Source organism: Vulpes vulpes, chromosome 1 (genome assembly GCF_048418805.1).
Source record: "Vulpes vulpes isolate BD-2025 chromosome 1, VulVul3, whole genome shotgun sequence".
NCBI lineage: Eukaryota > Metazoa > Chordata > Mammalia > Carnivora > Canidae > Vulpes > Vulpes vulpes.
The window spans coordinates 159489511-159505996 of NC_132780.1; the positions used below are offsets into that span (position 1 = coordinate 159489511).

The window sequence follows — 16486 nt, forward strand, 5'->3', positions numbered from 1 at the left end:
AATGCATACCTACCCTTATTTGATTTCCTTGTACTGATTTACTTTTATTCTCTCACCTCCTACATTTTTTTCTCCCATTTCATAATCCCCTATACTTACTCACAACATGCTGGAGGCAACCATTTTTAGGATTACATTTCCTTTTCTTTTTCTCAAGAGAGGAGTGTCTAACCTCCCTCTGGGACCAGGGGACAAATGAAAGCAGTAGACCACCAGAGAATTTATATCCAATTTGAAAGCCCCTTAGCAATGAAAGGGAGTGGCAGCTGTTTGGTTATGTGCCTATTTTTACGCTAAGTGCTAAATTAGTTATTTGAAAGTCCTTGATAATTTTCATCCAGTGAACTAAAAAAAATATTGTAGGGACACCAGAATGACTCAGTGATTGAGTGTTTGCCGTTAGCTCAGGTCATGATCCTGGGGTTCTGGGATGGAGTTCTGCATCAGGCTGCCCTCAGGGAGACTGCTTCTCCCTCTGCCTATGTCTCTGCCTCTCTCTCTGATCTCATGAATAAATAAATAAAATCTTTAAAAAATATATTGTAAATCAAAGTAGATGAATGGAATGATTGTTATCTCTAATGAATTTATTCTGGAGCCTATAAAGTACAAGGGAAATAGTACAGATCTTTAAAAATCTAAGTTTTGCTCCTTACGCTGTTATTTTTGGGATATATGTCACTGGGAAAGCCACTAAATACTCATTTAAAAATTTTAAAAATGTATTAGGTAACTATTACTTGACAGGTACCATGCTCAGTGCTGGAGATGCAAAGATGAGCAAAAGATTCTAGCCCCTAACCCTTCAGATTCCTTCAACACCTCCGGGGAGAGACACAGATAACACAACATATCATAACACAGTACACAAAGTGTGTAAAATGAATTCAAAGAACTTTTGGGCAGAGTCTGTGCCTATTTTTTAACCATTCTATTACCAACACTGTTGTGGGTATTTATATAAGGCATCAGATAAGTAATTTAAATAAATGAATTAGAAAATAAATCTCGTTTTCAAGTCTTATCAGAATGAATGAATGAATGAGTGAATGATTAGTTCTGCTTGAAGGCAAACTGATGATAAATCAGATTAAATATGAGTAAGATTTTCCCAGGAAAATAAGGAATCCTAGGAAAACAGACAATTTGAGTAAATGTATGGAAACCTGAGATCTGAGCATGTTTCAAGTGTTAGGAAAAGAACTTTTGTTCTTTATATTACAGAATATGTAATCCTTAGCAAAAAGTTATGGAATAAAGTTGGAAAAAAGAAACTTGGAACTGATGGTGAAGAATCTTATGTTGCAGGCTAATTAAATTTTATTTCATTATAGCTTAAAATACATGTTATTTAAATTTACTCCTGTTTTAGACCTCAAAATTAGAGTAAGTTGAAGTGCTTTGCTTACAAGGTGTTCAATAGGGATGTCAGTCTGAAAACAAGAAACCTGTTAAGAGGCAAAGCATTTATTAGGGATCAATTAATTGTAATTTAAGGTACACAGATTTAGGTAGAAACCCAAATTGGGTTTGACTTCAAAAGATGTACTCAAAGTTTTTATGGGCAAAAAAGAAGATTAGGTAAATTGTTTTTAAGAAGAGTTTTTTTTTAAGGATTTTTTATTTATTTATTCATGAGAGACACACAGAGAGAGGCAAAGAGATAGGCAGAGGGAGAAGCAGGCTCCCTGCAGGGAGCCCAACGTAGAGCTCAATCCTAGTACCTGAGCAAAAGGCAGATGCTCAACCAGTGAAGCACCCAGGCATCCCTTAAGAAGAGTTTATTGGTGCTGACACACAGAAATAGAGTGGTATGTCACTGATTGGTCAGAAAAAAAAAAAAATCACTAGCCTAACAAAGTAGAGTTAACTTTTGTCAGTCTTTTCAAACAGGATTTACTTAGTCTTGCTGACTTCTTGGAATGCTGGAGGTTTGGTAGTTCCTCCAACATGGCTGATTCGGTTCTGTTTTTAAAATTGCTTTATTTATGTCATTTTTCATAGGTTCCCATTCTGATCAAGATCTTTTCCTGAAAGCATCCATGGTTGGCCATTTGAATTGGGTTTTCTCATTTTTGGTTTTCAATCCATGGTTGTCAGGGCTATTCCTTATTTTCTCTATGTCAGGAAGGCTCACTGCTGGTGTGCCTCACCCAACTTTCGAGGAAAAATGGTATATTTGGGAGCCTTTATGCCAGCTCTGATCAATAAGAGCACCAAAATGGAGGAAAGCTTGTTGCCATGGCCTATGAAATAAACAAAGGTTGCTAAATTCCTTTAATTGACCAAATAAGTATTACAGATCAATCCAAAACATTGGGTTACCGTTATTTGCATGGAATTTTTTTACAGTACTGTGAAAACAATCAAGCAGAGTTTTATGATAATAAAAATCTCTAGAATCACAAGCAAGATGCTATTTCCAATTTGTAGGGGTTTTTTAAAGATTTTATTTATTTATTTATTTATTTATTTATTTATTTATTTATGAGAGAGAGACAGAGACAGAGACAGAGATATAGGCAGAGGGAGAAGCAGGCTCCATGCAGGGAGCCCCACGTGGGACTCAATCCCTGGTCTCCAGGATCATGCCCTGGGCTGAAGGCGGTGCTAAACCACTGAGCCACTGGGCTGCCCATAGAATAGTTATAAACTATGAGATTCTACCTGAGGGCATTCAACTACAAAAGTCAAAAAACCAAGAGCTTTCCAGAGATTCCTATTGTAACCAGTGGGTTTGTTCTCTGATTTTATATAATTGTGTTTTGACCAATCCTGAAGAATTTATCCATGTACAGCAGGTGGTATTATTAGCAATGGTGCAAATGCCACCTTGCTCTAGTCAAGAGCAATCCTACTCTGCAAAACAACTGGAGTAAGTGAATTTGAAGATTGTTTTTGGACAGCTATTGCCTTAGCAGTAGATTCAGCAGGATCTCCTACTAAACTTTTAGATACATTGTTGATCATGTATTCATTTATATCAGAAAGCCACCATGGAAAAAAGATTCTCTAAAGTCTTACTCCTTAATTTCAGAGACAGTCCCTGACAATTCTCACTTTAATCTGTGATGTAGATAGACTTAAAGGTGATGTCCAAAGCTGAGTCTCTGATTGATGATGCAATGAAATAGACATATCCAATTAATCAACTGTGCATAAATTCCAAGTTGATAATAATTTAAGCAATATGTACCCCATAAATTTTTCTGCCATATATAAGTAAAAATAAGTTCTAAATGGTCATAGATCATGGAATTATCATAACAAGATTGATTGAACCAAGGACCTGAATGATGTAAGCAATTAAGATAGTTATACGCAGGGAGAATAAAATTATATTAGCATAAAAAAGTAAAGGTTGCAGAGGGAAAGCTTGCAATCCGGGATACCTGGCAAGCTTAATGTTCCGTTTGTACAAATATTATCTCTTAAATCTAGAGGTTTGATCAGGTAGGCAAGAAGTTTGGAATGGGTCCAGGTAAGTTTTACATAATGTTTTACATAATTGTCATAAGAAATTAGGGGAGGAATAACAGAGAGATTGGTTAATTAAATGTACTAGAAGATAGAGACTCACGTATAGAGACTTCTGATGACAAACCCAATAATTTGTCAAATTTCCTTCATATGTAAGGAAATTGGATATGTAACAAGGAAATTATCCTTCCAGGCGGAGACTAAGAAGAAAAAGGAAAGATAACCACTAGAGTAGGCATTTGGCCTCTTATATTAAGACAAAAATCTCCTTCATTTACAAGATAGAAAGGGACTGGTCAAAAATACAGACAAAAGAAATTCAATAGCTAACACTGCAGTTATAATTTTTTTTCTTGTAAAGGCAGGATCCTTACAGTGTGCTCCAAATCCAAAGATTAATAAGGTGGACCTGTTTTAGGAGGCAATTAACAAAAAAAGAGCAATAAGAAGGAGTAATATCCCAAAGAATGAAGGAATTTTCATTGAAATAGTCTGACTCCAAGTCCCAGCATCATTAACTAATTTTGTTGGAGGCTGTTTAGGGAGTCTAGTATAAAACTTAAAAGTAAGACAATACTAATAGTATGAGCAAGAACTTTACGTATACTTGTCTGGCCAGAATGCTGTCAGCATCAGATGTCATCTGCTTCAATTACTGGTGAGCTTTAATTTTATTTCTCCCTTGATTCAGCAGTCCAGCAAGGAGTAGGAACTTTCTTTAAATGAGAAACATGAAACCAAGAATCAATACCTTTTAGTTTTGTAGCAGAAGGGTTAGTTAAGTGTACCTGATATGGTCCCTTCCATCTAAACTTTAAGGAATCCTTTTGAAGATGTCCCTTCCAATAAACAAAGGAACTGGTCTTAGGTTGTCTTTTATTTCTTTGTCTACCAGGAGTGTGCTGTGAAAAGACTGTTCTCCAGAGCATGATTTTTGTCCATGACCTTAATTAGTCCCTTGCAGAAGTGGAGACTATCTGTTTTAATTAATTGGACATCAAATGCAGCCAGGGCCAGGTTCATAGTTTTCCCAGTTACAAGGTCTCAGGGAAAGAGCTTATGTTTTTGGAAGGGAGCAGCTCTTAAATTCCATAGGACCATAGGAAGTATTTTAGGCCAAGCCAATTTTAATATTTCCATAAATTTAGCCAATTGTGTTTTAAGATGCCATTTGCTCTTTCCATCAGTTCATAGGGCTGAAGATCTTAGGTACAGTGGAAATGTAATATAAGCCAAAGAGAGTATATTTGCTTCATGGCATGGCCAGTAAAGTGTGTTCCTTTGTCACCATGTAATTACAAGTGTATGTACCAAGCAGCTATTATCTTTTCTAACAATACTTTTGCAACAGCTGAGGCAGTAGCACACCAGCAAGGAAATGCCTCAATCCAATGAGAAAACATATAGTTCATGACAAGGACTTAGTTGCAACCATGAGAAGGTGGCAGTTGGATAAAATCCATTTCCTGGATCTCAAAAAGCCCACTAGGTAAATAAAAATGTCTGGGAGTTGCCTGAATCATTTTCCCTGGGTGAAATTTTGGGCAAATAGTGCAGGTTACAGTGCTTCCTCAGCAGCCTTAGAAACATTTCCCACCAGTATTGCTTCATAAAGCCTATAGTTTGTCAGTTGCTCAGTGAGTCATTTGATGGGCTATTTCAAGTAATTTTTTTTTTTAGACATTCTGGTAGTACTGGTTTGTTAGTTGGGTGTACCATGAATTTGCTAATGAACTGAAAATACAATTGTCAGTCCAATAAAGTTTTTCTCTGTGTGTTGCATTGGATCAGGCATTCTTTACAATAAGATTCAAATTTTCTTTTGGAAAATATTTACTATGAGTTGTTAGCTTCAGTGGAATTTAAGGCAGGCTGTTTTTGCTGCTTGATCATCTAAATTATTTCCCATAGCCTCATCTGATTCTAATTTTGAATACCCAGAGTACCTGATAATGGGAATGGGGGAAGGAGCAGGGCAGGGAGTTCAATTGAATCTAATAATTCATTAACAAAAACTATGTTTTAATTCAATACCCTCCAGACATTAAAAATCCTGTTTCTACGACAAACCAAAATCATGAACTACAAAGGCATAGTGACTGTCTGCTTTACCTTTTGCTGAATGTAAAAGTTCTGTCTAGTTGAGCATAAAATCCCATCTGTTGTGCCAAAGTAGATGTTGGTAAAGAAGCTGCTTCCATTTTCTCAAAGGGAGTGGTAACAGTGCACCCTGCACAGTATTTCCTTGCATTATTCATTATATAGGAACCATTAGTAAACCAAGAGAGTTCACATTAATAATAGGAGTTTTCTGCAAGTCAGCTCTAGATATTAGCAGTTGGTCCATCAAGGTTAGACAATCGTGGTGTGCCTAGACAATAGATAAAGGGAGAAGAATTTCAGGGAGACTTACTGGTGGGAGCAGGCCCAGGCACTGCTTCTGCAGAGGAGTCAGAGGGACCATGTTGGTGGCTCCATCCTTTCCCACCCCCCTTAGTGTGCCAGGCAGGGAGGAGCCAGGTGGTGTCACAGGATTTCCCTCTCTTCTTAGGCAGCCACGTGGGACCCACCTGGCAGGTACAATGCCCTCTATTTCCCTGTCGGCCTTGTCAGCCCCAAGGCCTGAGATGAAAAGTGTGAGTAGGATGAGTAGGACAGAAAGCGAGCAGTGAACCGCACTGCATGTGGACCCCAGAGGTGGCCCCAAAGCCAGCCCCTTGCATTCAGCAGGCAACGGATCCTGCAGAGGAAGTGACAGCTGTAATTTCTATAGATAGATAGATAGATAGATAGATAGATAGATAGATAGATAGATGATAGATAGATCACAGCTAAATACAATGTAGGAAGAACTTAAAATTAAAAGAGGTGAGTCAGGGAATCCCTGGGTGGCGCAGCGGTTTGGTGCCTGCCTTTGGCCCAGGGCGCGATCCTGGAGACCCAGAATCAAATCCCACGTCCGGCTCCCTGCATGGAGCCTGCTTCTCCCTCTGCCTGTGTCTCTGCCTCTATGCCTCTCTCTGTGTGACTATCATGAATAAGTAAATAAAATCTTAAAAAAAAAAAAGAGGTGAGTCAGCTTGCAGAAAGATGTCAAGTGTGATGGAAATTTAACAGAGCTTCTGCTCAAGAAGCAAATGGTTACAGGAGAGCCCATCACTGTTCCTTATCTTTATTTGGTAAAAGCTGCTGTGGTTGAAATATCCCTCACACAAGGAGAAAGTCCTTAGACTATTGGGCCTAATGCTGGCTGTAATAGCCTAGAGGTCTATGTTGACCTCTGTATTTTTGAGTATGAACACCCAAGGCATTTCCTTCTTTCTCACGTATAAAAGGAAAAAGCAAGGTTGATAATTAGGGTGCTGCAACACAGGAGGCCTGAAGAGTCCCTTTAATTGGCCCAACACCATGTAATTATTTTCTTCCCTTTATATAGTATCCAGTTTGTCGGATTTTAGTAAGATATAAAAGAGTTGTACTATTAGGAACAAATTTGGTATCCAGTCCCTATAATATCCTTCAAGGCCTAAAAATTCTCAAAAGTGTCTTTTGGTCTGTGGTTGTGGGAAACTTAGAATGCCCTAGAGTCTGCTGGAGTTTAATAGGAGACTTTAGTCAGAGACTAATTGTGCCAAATATTCAGCTTAAGTCTGGATGGTTGAAGTTTTTCTTTGAGACTTTGTGGCTTTTAGTTGCTAACAGTTTAAGGAAGTAGGTACTATCCTTCTTACATGTTTCATAGCAAAGGGAGCAAAGGAGAAGATCCACATACTGTATAAGGGTTGATTTGTGTGTGTGTGTGTGTGGGGGGGGGGAAGTATCATCTGCCAAATCTGCATGGAGATGTGACAAATAAGGACTTTCTACTATAGTGTATACAGACAGGCATCATACTGCAAACATATTATCCTTCCAAATGATTGCAAGTAAAAATTGGTTTTTGGGGATCCATAGGGATACTAAAGAAGGCACTACAGAAACAGTGAAAAACTTACTATTTGTGAGAATAGAGGTTGGAGATTATGAAGGTTAGGGATAACTGTGTGTCTGGAAGTAGCAGTGTTATTTATGTCTTTGGGGTCTTAGGCTAACCTCCACCATTGTCCATGAGGTTTCTTTACAAAAAGGATGAGTGTATTATAAGGACTGATACAAGAGACTATAAGGTTTTGAGCCTAGCATTCTCTATAATTGATTTTATTCCTGCAATAGCTTCAAGGTTTAAAGGGTATTGCCTGATATTAGGAAGGAGTTTGCTTGGATCAGCTTGAATCTTTACTGGAGAAGCTGAATGGATCTGCTTGATATCTGTTGTGGATTTTGCCCTAAATCCTTTAGGGACTTGTTCTAAGAGAGTTAAGCTCTCACTGTCCTTATTAGCTGATTTAAGGGGAAAGACTGTTACTGCCAGTTGAAGCAGAAGTTGAATTGATTTTAAGAATGTGGAAAAAGGGATGGTAGGGTGGTATTTTTCTAAGAAGTCTCTTCCAAGTAGATGGACAGGAGCTGAGTGGCCTAGTATAAAGGAATGCCTGTCTTGAAGAGGCCCTAACTGAAAAGGTAAGGAAAGAGCTTTATAAGCTGTTAAGGATTTATTAGAAATTCCCACTGATGGAATTTTTTTCTGTAGTCCTAGTAAGGGACTATTTGAGGATGAATGTGGGACTTGTACCAATGTCAGTTAAAATGGTAAGAACCTAACTTCCAATAATTAAGGAAGTTTCACCCAGATGATTAAGGGTTAAAATCAGAAAGACCTTTTATGTTTCCTGGGATCAACCCATGTCCATTAGAGGGGTTGAGGGCTTGGTGTTAGAGAATTACCTTTGGTGTTTCTGCTTCAGGCAGTCTTTTTTTCCAGTGTCTGGATTTTTTTACAAACATGGCAGATATTTTTAGGAGAAGCTGTTGCTGTTCATATAGTTTTTGATTGCCATGGTCTATGAGAGGATACAGACATCTGTTGGAGTTGTAAATTTAGGTTTTATTTGACTTTCTTTAGGTAACATCCTCAAGGGTTCTGGCTAATTCATTCTAGATCAGGGTAGAAATAGTCTCCCACTTCATCCCAGTTCTTTTTACCAGTAGAAATAATTCATGACAGAGGCCATTTGCAACCATGGAATTGAAGGCCATCTGGGTGGAATCAACATCTAAAGGAAGACCTGAATTTTCCTTAAAAAACATTTGAAACCTATTATAGCAGTCATTAATTGGTTTATCAAGCTTTTGAGTATATGTCTGGATCTTATTATGAGCGATGGCTTTAGGAAGGACATGGAGAATGACTTCATGTAAAGCTTTAGTAATCCACCCAACGAGTACCCTGTCCTATAGTAAGACCATTGGAAATCATCTAATGACATTCAGCCTTTGGAATCCAATGTTGAACTTGACCCTTTCCAACAAGTAGATTGACCAACTGATAAAGATTGGAGAAACCAGAGTGGTAGGTTTGGATGAAAATATTACATTTATCAGCAAACTGATGAGGGTTTTCAGAAACCATTGAAAATCCCTTAACAATAGCTCTCAATTTAGCCTTTGTCTAGGGAGCATAAAAATATTCAGGACTGTAACTTCTAGGTCTAACCTTGAAAAGGTGCATTGGAACAGGACGGTATGAAGAGGATGAAAAAGGAAGCTCTAGAAAGGACTTGGGATCTTGGGAGTAGAGAGAGAATTTGGCCATGGAGGGACAAAGAGTAGAAGAGGAAGAGGGAGAGCAACCTAAGGCAGCAGCAGGAGACTGAAGAGAAGAATTTTGTAAGACCTTATGATTTTTTTCTAATTGAGAATCTTTCTCTATTAATTTGGAAAGAGTACTCTGAAAAGAGACAATCAGTCTTGAGTTCATTTTAAAGTTTCCAAATACTAATTAAGGATCTCATGTGATTTGTCTGGGTTTAAATCCATGATTCTCAAGTCAAGTTCTCTGAGTTCAAAAGAGCCCCAAAATGACCAGTGTAATTGCAAATTATCTTTGGAATTTTGAGTACACTGGGATAAATATTTACAACAAGAAGGATCATAGCTCTTAAATGTGAAACCAGCTGGAGTCACTGAGGGAGGAAACTCTTGAAGAAACTTAAAATAAGAAACCAATTTGAGAGGTTGGCACTTATTTGAAATCAAATAATTGCAATTTGGGGTACACAGATTGAGATAGAAGCCTGAACAATGTCCTCCTTATAGGAGGTGGACTCAGGATTTTTATGGGCATAAAAAAAAAAAAAGATTAGGTAAGTTGTTTTTAAGAAGAGTTCATTGTTCTGACAAGCAGAACTAGATTGTACATCATGTACATCACTAGGCAGGCAAAATGGTCACTAGGCAAAAGTTCATTATCTGTCTTTTCAAATGGGATTTTCTCACTCTTCCTGACTTCTAGGAATGTTGGAACACAACCTCATTCAAAGGTTTAGGAAACAGGACATACAAGGCAGTTCCTCTGAAAAAGCTGCTTCAGGTCTATTTTTTAAATGGCTGAAACATTGAAAGATCCCAAAAGTACACTGACTGATGAACAGATGAAGAAAAGGTGGTACACACACACACACACACACACACACATACACACACACACAATGGAATATTACTCAGCCATCAACAAGAATGAAATCTTGCCATTTGCAATGGCGTGGATAGAACTAAAGTCTGGTATGCTAAGCAAAATAAGTTAGTCAGAGAAAGAAAAATACCATCTGACTTGACTCATATGTAGAATTTAAGAAACAAAACAAATGAACATAGAGGAAAGGGGGATGAGAGAGAGAGGTAAATCAGAAAACAGACTCTTCACTACAGAGAACAAACTGAGGATTACTAGAGAGGAAGTCAGTGAAGGGAGGGATTAAATGGGTGCTGGGGATAAAGAAGGGCACTGTGATGAGCACTGTGTGTTGTATGTAAGTGATGAATCATTTGATTATCTTCCTCCCCTACTCAAACCCTGCAATATTTTCTCATCACCACCAGAGTAAAAATCAGTCTCCCCATGGTTTAGAAAGAACTACATGATTTCTGAAATATTTAGCACTCAGCTCATCAGAATTAAGAATTTAAGAGTTAGACCTAAAACAAATACATACACTATTTAAAGTAATTTAAATAAAATCAGTTTTGAGTTATCTATATTTTACCTTATCTATGAATTAGATGTGATTACGTTAATTATTCTAGGGACACCTGGGTGGCTCAGCAGTTGAGCATCTGACTTTTTTTGACTCAGGGCATGATCCTGGAGTCCTGAGATTGAGTCCCACATCAAGCTCCCTGCATGGAACCTGCTTCTTCCTCTGCCTATGTCTCTGCCTCTCTCTTTCTGTGTCTCTCATAAATAAATAAATTAAATATTTTTTAAAAATTTAAAAAGTTAATTCTTCCAATACTAAATTTGAAGTAACAAAATCTGTCTTTTTATGACTCCTATCTGAAAAGAAAGATAAGATTGAGAAAAGGGAAGGAAATTATGTCTTGTTTATTCCTAAAATAATAAAGGAATAGAAAGAAAAATGTTGTAAAGAGTACTAGAGACACTATACAACCCAAATGTTTTGTTTAAAGTGTTCAAAGACTGTTTTTGGTACTAATTAGTGGAAATTAAATATGAATTGTTTGTATTTGTATCTTTTCTCTATTGACAATAGATATCTTGGTATCACATACAATTACTCAGTTCTAAATTGCTTTTATTCTCATCCCAGTTAACTCAGGATTATTAGGAAAAGCAAGTTTACAACACATAACACTCTAAATTCTTTTTTAAATCAATCAGGTAATTAGTGTTATTTGTTTCCTCTCCCACATACAATACTACAGTTGAAGTGTACACTGTTAAGTGTAAGTTTCAAATGCTAACTGTACACATCTGATGAATCAAGGGATTTAAACCGTTACTGTAGAAAACTGACATGTTCTTATAAAAACAAGAATTCAATCTCTTACCGTCTATTTACTCAAAGGATAAGTTTTACAACTATGTTATCACTACCAACCAAAGTGATTTAAGAGACACGCTGTCTTGTTCTTCTTCCTTTTTTTCTTTTTTTTTAAAGACATGACTTCCATAATAATTGATGCAAGAGAGACCCCTAGCAGCATCTGCACATGCTGAACTCTTAAATCAATGATACTGGCTTCATTCCCAACTAACAGGTGTACCTACATTGATTAATCCTTTTTTTGCCACCAAGAAAAGGGAATATGACATCAGGGGCCTACACCCTGACTTTTCCAAATATTCATAATATGATGTAATGTTTGCAAAAATATAGATACTGCTTCACCTTTTCACCCTGCACTGACTAGCAAACTCAAATGGATGGAGTCATAGGTGGCAATAAAGCACAACATGGATGTTAGTCAGGATGAAATAATACTTGGATGGAAACTAAAATACTGAAAACCAAAATCCCTGACCATTTGCCTACTTCAGTCACAGATTTGCAAAAGATATATGCAGAAAAAGTGTACAAAAGTCTTCCTATTTTAAAAAATGAGACATGATACTTTAAATTTGTCAGCAATGCTGAGTAGCCACTGGTATAGTTGGAAGAAATGGGTTCAATGGTCTCAGGGTGCCCAGTATCTGGACTCCCTAGACTGACACATGGAAGAGAAGAAAAGTAATCTCAAGGTGAGACATCAAGGTGGAGGAAAGCAATGATATACACAGCAGAACCAGTCACATCTATACCTCAGATCTCCACTGGGATGAGGTTTCTTACTAAACAATAAAAGACAGCCTGAGATCGTGTCATATTGTAAAACTGGAAGGTACAGGTATATTACAAAGAGAGAGAAGAGAATGATAGATATCAATATTATCAGTGGCCCAATATTTACTATTCACTTGAACTGACATGTATTTCCAACAAAGGACGGAGGGGAAATCTTACTCTCTCTAGAAGCCAAAAATTTTCCTACTTTTTGTTCTTTATTTTTAACTCACTGGGCTTAGAAGTCATACTGTTTTCAGCCAGAAATGTTATATCTGTGAAGGAAGAAGGTCAACGGAGTAGAGTATCAGAATAATCTTACTCAAACTTTCCTGTTTTACTTTATTCTCATTGATCTAATATGCATATTCACTCAGAACAATAGCATATACATTTTAGCCACAGAGACCTCCGAAATGAAACATAAGAGGACAATTAAGTTTACTTTAAGAACACACGTTTGTTACAGAATAAAATTTTAATCTCCTAGATTCCATCTTGATTTATGCCAATATATTTGTCTACCCAAGCTCACTCTATAAGGGTTACACAGTTGATACTATATAATAGCATGATGCCAATAAGGAGTGCTTCAGATTTGTCCCTACCTCATAAACTTTGACAATGGGAACCTCTTACATTTTCAACTGGATCTATTGATTCCACAGTGAAATTAATGTTCCACAATATATTTAAAAGCATTTGACCCACTCACTTTTCTTATTCTGCTCAGTGCAAGCCAGAGAGGTTTTGCTCTGGCAATATTTGGAGTTTTCTTCTCTCAATTAGCAGCCCTATCATCTCCTTGAGAGCTTGTTCTCTCTGACTTTTCTACCACTGAGTTACCTTAACTCCAATTTTCTCTTAGGGACAAAGAGAAACATAAGAATATAATACCAGCACTCTTGGAAAAAAAAAAAGAACAATGAAACAATTTTAAAAACCATACACAATAGTTGCTTAGAATCCTCACATCAATTTTTTCTTAAAATATTATTTTTCAGCAAATTAATGTTTCTAGAATCCAAAACAATCCAATCTAGAGTCATAAAAGAGAATTTACACTGTATAAAGCCTTACTAATAATTTTAAAGATAGAGTAATCAGGAGGCCAGACAAGGTAGAGAGAGATCATTCCATGTGGTTCTATGGGTCCTTCCTTTCCACATTATACATAGACTACTAGGAGAGGTTTCTATAAAACCTCACAGGTTACCCCATACAGCAAGATTTTATGAAATATATATGTCCTATTTCCCAGAGACTTAGTATAATTTATGTGACATTCTCTATAAATTGTATTTGTTTTTCTTAAGCAATCCTAATCCAGGGGCATTAAGAGTACTGCAGGGATAATGACTAGTATCATTAATCTATTTCCCCAGATATTCAGTTATCATATTTACAAGGAAACTATACCAGGTCACCTCCTTTTTTTTTCTTTTCCTCCAAAATGTCCCCTCATCCATTAATTATAGAAGGAATCAATCACATGGAGAAGGCTGGGCCTGGGCTTTGGGGGTGGGCAGGCCACCACATCTAGCTGGAGGCTGGGCCCTGACTCACTCCCCTCTCTGCTGCCCCCAGTCTATAGGCAGCAGCCTTAGCATCCAGCCATAATGGTGTGATCCTGAAGCCCCACTTCCGCAAGAACCAGCAGCTATGCATGGCCACATGGTTCAACCAGCCCACAAAGAAGATATGCAGATACAAGGCCTGGAAAGTCCAGACAAACCCCATTGCCCTGCACTCTTCCAACCAGGACCTATCTGGCCGATCATGAGGTGTCCCACTATTAGGTATCACACCAAAGTGTGAGCTGGCAGGGGATTCAGCTAGGAAGAGTGACAGGTGGCTGGCATCCACAAGAACGTGGTATGGACCACTGGGCTCTCAGTGGATCCAAGAAGATGAAAAAAGTCCACAAAGTCCCTGAAGGCCAATGTGCAATGGCTGAAGGAGTACCACTCCAAGCCCATCCACTTCCCTAGAAAGCCCACAGCCCCAGCAAAGGAGACACCTTTGCTGAAGAACTCAAACTGGCCACAATGCTGAGAGAGGCATGCACATGCCAACTGTCTATAAGAGGGAGGAAGCCAGAGTCATTGCAGAGGAGGAGAAGAACTTCAAGGCTTGGCCAGTCTTTGTACCCATATTAATGTCTGGCTCTTTGCATCTGGATAAAAAGGGCCAAGGAAGCTGCAGAACAGGATGTTAAAAGGGAAAAACAAAGGTCCATTGGCACCTTGTGATTAATAGAAAAAAAGAAGAAAGAAATTGATCACAGCCTGGCTGTTATAACTTTTTCCTGCCTAGTCTACCATATAACCCTAGTCAATATCTCCTTAAGATATTCAACAACATTTTGGGAAATAATTTATCCTAAATAATATGTTCACTAAATTCAAGAAGATCATCAGGCTCTGAACCATCCAGTGGGAATAAGAATTCTTTATTAAGTATGATATTTAATTGTACTCCTAGGTATTTACTCAAAGGATGCATAAATACTGATTTGAAGGGATACATGCACCCTGATGTTTATAGCAGCAGTATCAACCATAGCCATTTTTGGAAAGATCCCAAACATCCATTGGCTGATGAATGGATATAAAGATGTGTTCTATATATATATATATATATATATATATATATATATATATATATATATATATATAACTCAGCCATAAAAAAGAATGAAATCTTGCTATTTGCAATAGTGTGGGTGGAGCTAGAGTATATTATACTTAGTGAAATAAGTTAGAGAAAGACAAATACCATATGATTTCACTTATATGTGGAAATGAAGAAACAAAACAGTTGAACACATGGGAAGGGGGAAAAAGAGAGAGGCAAACCAGAAAACAGACTCTTAGCTATAGAGAACAAACTGAAGGTAACTGGAGGTGAAGTAAGCAAGAAGATGAGTTAAATGGTGATAGGCATTAAGGAGGCACTTGTGTTATGTACTAGGTGTTGTATGTAAGTGATGAATTGCTAAATCTAATGCCTGAAACTAATATTGCACTGTATTTTAACTAATTTACAAAAAACTTGAAAGAAAAAAATTTTAAAAATATAAGAATGGTATTTATAACCATATCACACCATACATCTTTTGACGTCCTTTGACCAGCTCTTTTTTACTCTTTTTCGTCCAGCATTCACAGTTATTTGAACCTATTTATAGGTGTTGGGGGAGACACTTATTTTCATCTCTAATTTTCTTTTTTTCTTTTTTTTTTAATTTTTTTTTTTTTTATGATAATCACACAGAGAGAGCGAGAGAGGCAGAGACACAGGCAGAGGGAGAAGCAGGCTCCATGCACCGGGAGCCCGACGTGGGATTCGATCCCGGGTCTCCAGGATCGCGCCCTGGGCCAAAGGCAGGCGCTAAACTGCTGCGCCACCCAGGGATCCCCATATCTAATTTTCTACAACCAAGTTCACATTTCCTACCTGATCCATTTCTATACGTATTTCTACATAGGTATAAAATCAGAACTTTATATAAACTGCTATGAAGTTTCCAAAAATATTTTCTTATCACTTGGATCATCATTAAGATAGTCAGCTTTTTATTTAATTCTACCAGTGTACATGCAAATCTTTTGATACACTATGTAAATGAGAGAGATTAAAGTAATGTTGAACATACCACATTTCAGTTAAAATTGCAATGCTGTTCCTGCTTAACAGTCACATTTTCCAAGCACCATTCATTTCTGTTATCAAGAAAGGAGACTAAAAGTTATTCTTTAGTATATTTGGATTCCAACTGGTTTGTGGACATAAACATATATCACATATCATAGTACAAATTTTTATAGACACTGGGTTTCTAAGGACAAGGTTCTGTACAATACATTTAAAGACTGGGCAATCTAACCATTCCCTGTATAGCTTATATATGTGTCAATCTGTTAACATAATAATAGCATTAAATTAGTGTATCTCTCTAATCATCAAAAAGGAAAGTATCTGCCAAATATCTGAAATGTGGTGGGGAGAAGCTTAAAGAATTAGTTCAAAATTAAGAGATCTTCAGCTTAATATATATTGCTATGTGCAAAAGATGTTATATATAAACCAGTGGTAATGATAAATCAAAAAACAGTTATAGATTTATAAAAAACAAAGGAATCCAATTATATCATGAAAGAAAACCAGCAAACTATGAAAGGGAAAGAGAAAAAAGGATCAGAGAAAAACTACAAATACAACTATAAAACAAATAACAAAATGGCAATAAATACATATCTATTGATAATCGCTTTGATTGGATA

The 16486-nt window shown here is 37.2% G+C and overlaps 1 pseudogene; it reads left to right on the plus strand.

Moving 5' to 3' along the window:
• Positions 1 to 14452, plus strand: part of LOC112913854 (large ribosomal subunit protein eL13 pseudogene) — a 53921-nt pseudogene extending 39469 nt beyond the window's left edge.
• The last annotated feature ends 2034 nt before the right edge of the window (positions 14453 to 16486 follow it).